Genomic DNA, 7,500 nt, shown 5'->3' with positions numbered 1-7,500 from the left:
TGTGTGTGTGTGTGTGTGTGTGTGTGTGTGTGTGTGTGTGTGTGTGTTCTGCCTGCAGAAGAAGCTGATGATGGTGCTGTGTGAGGGCAAAGTGTGTGTGTGTGTGTGTGTGTGTGTGTGTGTGTGTGTGTGTGTGTGTGTGTTCTTGCCTGCAGAAGAAGCTGATGATGGTGCTGTGTGAGGCAGAGAGTGTGTGTGTGTGTGTGTGTGTGTGTGTGTTCTTGCCTGCAGAAGAAGCTGATGATGGTGCTGTGTGAGGCAGAGAGTGTGTGTGTGTGTGTGTGTGTGTGTGTGTGTGTGTGTGTGTGTGTGTGTGTGTGTTCTTGCCTGCAGAAGAAGCTGATGATGGTGCTGTGTGAGGCAGAGAGTGTGTGTGTGTGTGTGTGTGTGTGTGTGTGTGTGTGTGTGTGTGTGTGTTCTTGCCTGCAGAAGAAGCTGATGATGGTGCTGTGTGAGGGCAGAGTGTGTTCTCGGCTGTTAAACTGGAGATATATCCAATACAGCACAGTCCTGAGAAGCTCGTATTCATTGCTTGCAAACACTCTGGACACACACACACACACACACACACACACACACACACACACAAATGACACATGCAAATATCTACATAGCTATTCATGCATTCCTGCTCTTCTGCATCATGTGACTGATCACGGGGTTCTGAGCTGATGATCACCTGGGGCTCTGCAGGGTTTTGAGTAAGACTTCAAAGGACAAGTCCCTGAGCTGGACGCGATGCGAGAGCTCGGTCACGAGAAACAGCTCCAGCCATCGCTCACACGCCTGCTGAAGACTCACCTGCTTGTACTGGAACAAAGGCAATGGTACAAACAAGAGGAATAAATCTCACCGTGTGTGTGTGTGTGTGTGTGTGTGTTTTTCCTTTTTACACTGGAGACTCCTTTAATAATGATAAATAAACACTAAGTACACAAAGATGATTAAAAAATCCGAGCAGGTCTGATTTACACCTAGATTACTCTGAGGTTACTGCGCCCCCTGCTGGCCCTCTGAACACTTTACACATCATCATCATAAAAAAATTAAACATACTTATTATTATAAAATAATACACACAAAAATAAACACAATGACAGCAGCATTAACATGATTCTCTCACCTTACAGGAAACATGATGAAAGTCACACACTGTCAAGAAACTGATGCTGGATATCATCTCCTTCAGACACCTGTCAATCAAAAAACACCTGTCAATCAATATTCAGCTTTTAATCAATTATCACTTTAAATAAAACCACATGTGGACATTAAATAATCATTCTGTGTAGAAGTGTGTGGATTCCAGAACTTTCCTAATGGATCTGATCAGCAATTAACTTTATTCACTGACGTCATTCTAATGAACATATACAGAAACCACACCCTGATTACTGCTGATAATCACCAGTGTAGTGAAAACACCAGATATTCCAGCATTGTGTGAATTTACTGAATCATTTAAGGAGGTGTGGAGCTGAGGAGTTATGGAGGTGAGGAGTTATGGAGGTGAGGAGTTATGGAGGTATAGAGGTGAGGAGTTATGGAGGTATGGAGGTGAGGAGTTATGGAGTTATGGAGGTAAGGAGTTATGGAGGTATGGAGGAGGAGTTATGGAGGTATGGGGTGAGGAGTTATGGAGGTATGGAGGTGAGGAGTTATGGAGGTATGGAGGTGAGGAGTTATGGAGGTATGGAGGTGAGGAGTTATGGAGTTATGGAGGTGAGGAGTTATGGAGGTATGGGGTGAGGAGTTATGGAGGTATGGGGGTGAGGAGTTATGGAGGTATAGGGGTTAGGAGTTATGGAGGTATGGGGTGAGGAGTTATGGAGGTATGGAGGTAAGGAGTTATGGAGGTATGGGGTGAGGAGTTATGGAGTTATGGGGGTGAGGAGTTATGGAGTTATGGAGGTAAGGAGTTATGAAGGTATGGAGGTGAGGAGCTATGGAGGTATGGAGGTGAGGAGGTATGGAGGTATGGAGGTGAGGAGGTATGGAGGTATGGAGGTGAGGAGCTATAGAGGTATGGAGTTGAGGAGGTGAGGAGGTATGGAGGTATGGAGGTGAGGAGCTATAAAGGTATGGAGGTGAGGAGGTGAGGAGGTATGGCGGTATGAAGGTGAGGAGTTATGGAGGTATGGGGTTAGGAGTTATGGAGGTATGGAGGTGAGGAGGTATGGCGGTATGGAGGTGAGGAGTTATGGAGGTATGGAGATGAGGGGTTATGGAGGTATGGGGTGAGGAGTTATAGAGGTATGGAGGTGAGGAGTTATGGAGGTATGGGGTGAGGCATTATGGAGGTATGGGGTGAGGAGTTATGGAGGTATGGAGGTGAGGAGGTATGGAGGTATGGAGGTCAGGAGTTATGGAGGTATGGAGGTGAGGTATGGAGGTATGGGGTGAGGAGTTATGGAGGTATGGAGGTGAGGAGTTATGGAGGTATGGGGTAAGGAGTTTTGGAGGTATGGGGTGAGGAGTTATGGAGGTATGGGGTGAGGAGTTATGGAGGTATGGGGTGAGGAGTTATGGAGGTATGGGGTGAGGAGTTGTGGAGGTGTGGGGTGAGGAGTTATGGAGGTATGGGGTGAGGAGTTGTGGAGGTGTGGGGTGAGGAGTTGTGGAGGTATGGGGTGAGATGTTATGGAGTTATGGATGAGAGGAGCTATGGAGGTATGGGGTGAGGAGTTATGGAGTTATGGGGGTGAGGAGTTATGGAGGTATGGGGTAAGGAGTTTTGGAGGTATGGGGTGAGGAGTTGAGGAGGTATGGGGTGAGATGTTATGGAGTTATGGAGGTGAGGAGCTATGGAGGTATGGAGGTGAGGAGTTTTGGAGGTATGGGGTGAGGAGTTGTGGAGGTGTGGAGATTTTAAACAGAAGACTGACCTCTGTTGTAACTGTGGGAGACCCAGCAGGATGGAGGCACAGAACACGCCTCACACCACTCATCAGGACTCTCATCACACCTGTACATAGACCTCAGAGCAAACGCAAGAGCTGAGAGAGAGAGAGAGAGAGAGAGAGAGAGAGAGAGAGGAAGAGAGAGAGAGAGAGAGAGAGAAGAGAGAGAGAGAGAAGGAGAGAGAGGAGAGAGAGAGAGAGAGAGAGAGAGAGGAGAGAGAGAGAGAGAGAGAGAGAGAGAGAGAGAGAGAGAGAGAGAGAAGAGAGAGAGAGAGAAGAGAGAGAGAGAGAGAGAGAGAGAGAGAGAGGAGAGAGAGAGAGAGAGAGAGAGAGAGAGAGAGAGAGAGAGAAAAGGAGAGAGAAGAGAGAGAGAGAGAGGAGAGAGAGAGAGAGAGAAGGAGAGAGAAGGAGAGAGAGGAGAGAGAGAGAGAGAGAGAAGAGAGAGAGAGAGAGAGAGAGAGAGAGAGAGAGAGAGAGAGAAGGAGAGAGAGAGAGAGAGAGAGGAGAGAGAGAGAGAGAGAGAGAGAGAGAGAGAGAGAGAGAGAGAGAGAGAGAATGAAATAGAAACAGAGAGATTATTGGTCTGGGAGAACATGTGAGACAGATAAAGAGTGAGGAAAAAGAGAGAGAGTTTCTACTGAATGTTTTACACTCTTTAGTGATGGAGGGATCGTTTATGTTCAGACGGAGCAGGATGGGACGAGTGAGGCTGCCTCTGTTCTTCTCCATTTCTCCGTCCTGTCTCTGTCTGATCTCACGGCTTCCTCGTGACACACACTTCTGTCTCACGCCGCTCTCTGCAAAACAACAACAATGGCCATTTATTTATCATTAGATTTTTAAAACGTCATGAGGATATACAGAGACATCACCATCCTCCTCGAGCTCACGTTTATCTCTGACTACACTTATAACACGTTCATTCATACAAATACATTCTTCTGACATTTAGTGTCCTGTAGGTTCTGATTGGACGATGTGTGTTTTTATCATGGACTTTTCTCTCTTCTTAATGGAGCAAATAATCCACTTTGAATGTGTATATATTATTAATATGATTATATCCTCTAGGGGGCGTGTCTTTTCTGCCTGATTAGCTGCCGAAGTCTACAGTCTGGGACAGACAGAAATCAGACGCAGCGTCACTCCTCCTCGCCTCTCATTTGTATTGCATCCTGTAGGTGGTGCTGTTGCGCTCGCTAACACACGACTCCTCTAATGAGATGATTTGATGTGGAGACCACAAAAAGAAATCTCTGCAAATTAGGTTTGTAATGTGAATATCAACACACACACACACACACACACACACACACACACACACACACACACACACACACACACACTCGCCTCCTATCGTACAGAAGTAATCCAATACTAATCCACCAGGAAAGCAGATACATTATTGCTCAGTGTAGACTCCGAGTGCTCAGGGGAGCTAATTTTCTGTGAGAAAACAGAACGTTATGCGTGATGCTGCTCCTCTGAGCTCGAGTTAGGATTCCAAAGACTAATCCTGCAAATTAAATTCGCTCAAATAAATCATCCTTTCTGCTCGTAAAGAGCCGAGATCCGGGTGAGGAACGATTACGAACAATATCAATACCACCGAATGGTATTCATCATATCGGGGTGTGTTTGCACACGCCTGTCCTTTACACACGCTGCTCAGCGCTAATCTCCTGACTGACTGCATCCTAGCGCATGCTGTATTCTGGTTCTCACCGCGTTTTTGCTTCTTCTTGGAGCTCCTGTAAAGATCAGCAAGCGTCTCTGATTCCCACAGGTACGGGCAGTGCAGCTCCCACATGCTCCCCAAACACTCCAACACTGCATCTAGAAACGGACCCCAGGATTAAACCCAGGACACGGAGAGAATCAGGAAAATACACAACAACGTGTGTGAGGTCACGGCTGGGCCTGAGGACGCACGCAACACACACTCCCGTTACCTGGACGAGCGTTCTGGACCACCTGCTGAGAGATGACGTAGAACACATGCTCAGGCCGTGCAGATGTGCGTGACAGCTGGGTGTTCTGCGATGTACTGGGGAGAAAGATAACGTCAGTGAAAACCTATTTCATCTTTATCTTAATAACATCTGCCGTAAGGAGTCATTTATTTATTTATTAAACACATATGAAGGAGTCTGAAGATAAAAAGTAATGTATCTGTAAAAGCCAAAATACAACAACATTTTAATCGTTGTTAAATTGCCGAGGTAGAAAAGAGTGTGTTGGAGCCTGCTGCAGGTCTTTCTGGCACTTTTGTGTGTGTGTGTGTGTGTGTGTGTGTGTGTGTGTGTGTGTGTGTGTGTGTAATCTTGGCAGTAGGGTTGGCACTGGTCTACTCCACCCCCTCTTTTTTACACCACCCTCTTTACACCTCCCGCTGTGCGCAGAGACACGCCAAATTAAAGATGATCCTCTTTCAGAATGATAGCGTGTGGCCTCGTGGGGCATGAAATCTGCCCCCCTGAGGGCAGAAGCTCTTTTCTGAGCTGAACAGGAGGCGCGGGTATGATGGGCATCGTACCAGAGTCCGGTGTGAAGAGGAGGCGACTGCTGGCTCGGGGAAGCCTCGCTGAAGCTGCAGGAGTGTGTCCTCTGGAATACAAGCAGACATGTAAAAACAAAAGAAGTGTGTGTGTGTGTGTGTGTGTGTGTGTGTGTGTGTGTGTGTGTGTGTGTGATTTACATTTACAGCTCAGGTTCCAAAAAAAACATTAAATCTTTGTAAAATGTACATAAAAATAGGATGCGATGATTTGCAAATCTCATAAACCCATATTAGTCAAAAAAAATACAACAAAGAAGACCCAGGACTGTGGAGAAGTACAATCCTGAATCAGAGACAATGGGGAAACATTCCACACTCAGAACTCCCTCCATTTTATTCTATTGAAAAAGGGAATAGTGTGTGTGAAGATGCACAGCCCAAATCATGCCATATACATGCTCAGTGCTAATGAGCTGCTCCTGTAGAGCAAGAGGCGCCCCCTGGAGGTGGGGAATAAAAGCTCTTTATTTGGATATGCAGTACGTATTTAATTGGATGAACACAAGTCGAGTACATGATGGTTTCTTTAAAATGTTTGTAAATATTTTCCTAAAGGAGAGAATATATAAATATAATATTTTGAATTTTTTGGAGATATAAAAATACAGTCATGAGAAAAAGAGAGTACACCCTCTTCAAATTTCTTGGTTTGATGTATCAGGATCATGATAAACATGAAGTAGACGCACAGTGGATACGATGTTGGACTCCTGATCGAAAGGTCATGGGTTCAAATCCCAACACCACCAAGCTACCACTGCTGGGCCCTTGAGCGTGGCCCCTAACTCTCACTTGTTCCGCTGTGTAACTAAATTAACTGTGTGCTAAAAGCCGTAAATGTAAACATCACGTCTTAGAATCAGATAAATGCAACCTCAGATAAACAACACGACATATTACAATGTCATTATTTCTTTTTTACTGAAATAAAGCCGAAATGGACAAACCATGTGAAACGATGTTAGAATGGATCTTACAGAGGTCATTTTAGCAGTTCATCCCAGTACAGTAATCAAAAGACTGAACGAGTAAGGTTTGTGTGGAAGGGTTACCAGGAGAAAACCTGGTCTCTCTAAAAAGAACATGGCAGCATGGTTTAGCTTTGCATCTGCATCTGAATAAACCACAACACTCCTAGAACAATGTCCCATGAACAGACGAGACCAGAGTGGAGATGTTTGGTTGCAATGCACAGCACAACGTTGGGCAAAAAACAAGCAGCATATCAGCACCAACACCTCATTTCAACTGTCCAGTCTGGAGGTGGAGGTGTGATGATCTGAGATTGTTCTGCAGTCACAGGACCTGGGAACCTTGCAGTCATTGAGTTGACCGAGAACTCCTCTGAACACTGAAGAATTCTGAAGTCAAAATTAAGACCATCTGTTTGAGTTAAAGTGGGTCATGCAACAGGACAATGATCTCAAACACACCAGTAGAATCTACAACAGAACGGACTGAAGGTGTTCCAGTGTTCCGAAGTCCAAAATGCTGTAGGACCTTCAGAGAGCATCAACAAATATCAGGATTTATTCCGACATGTTCCAGCTATTAAAAGTGCTCTCTGATTGCTCTGCTGCTGTCCTTCATCGACTGGTATCAGATTCTGCTCTGTCGTTTTGTTCACGCTGGACTCAGATGTTTGCCTCCTGCGCGCTCGTCGGCTTGGACCTGGCACTGAAATAAAAGCTGTATTGTTTTCTTCTTTTCTGCTTTGCTCCTGATTATTTGCATTTCTTATAAAACCCTTGTGCCAGCTTTCCAGGAGGCCGAGCCGGCACTGCTGCCAGCTCCGTGCCACCGCGTTGGCGCAGAGCAAGTGTGTGTGTGTGTGTGTGTGTGTGTGTGTGTGTGTGTGTGTGGAGTCTGAGGGTCACCCGCTGTTGTGTGGCACTGGTATGACACGGCCATCTGCCAAAACACTCCCCAGGCCGGGCCTCAGAGAGACGCTGCTGACGGCGAGGGACAGAGCGGGTCTGATCTCATCTCCCACGCCTTTTACACCGTCTTCTCACATTTTCATTCATTTTACATTTAAGT

The sequence above is a fragment of the Silurus meridionalis genome, chromosome 7 (genome assembly GCF_014805685.1).
Source record: "Silurus meridionalis isolate SWU-2019-XX chromosome 7, ASM1480568v1, whole genome shotgun sequence".
Lineage (NCBI taxonomy): Eukaryota > Metazoa > Chordata > Actinopteri > Siluriformes > Siluridae > Silurus > Silurus meridionalis.
This window is presented reverse-complemented; position numbering follows the sequence as displayed.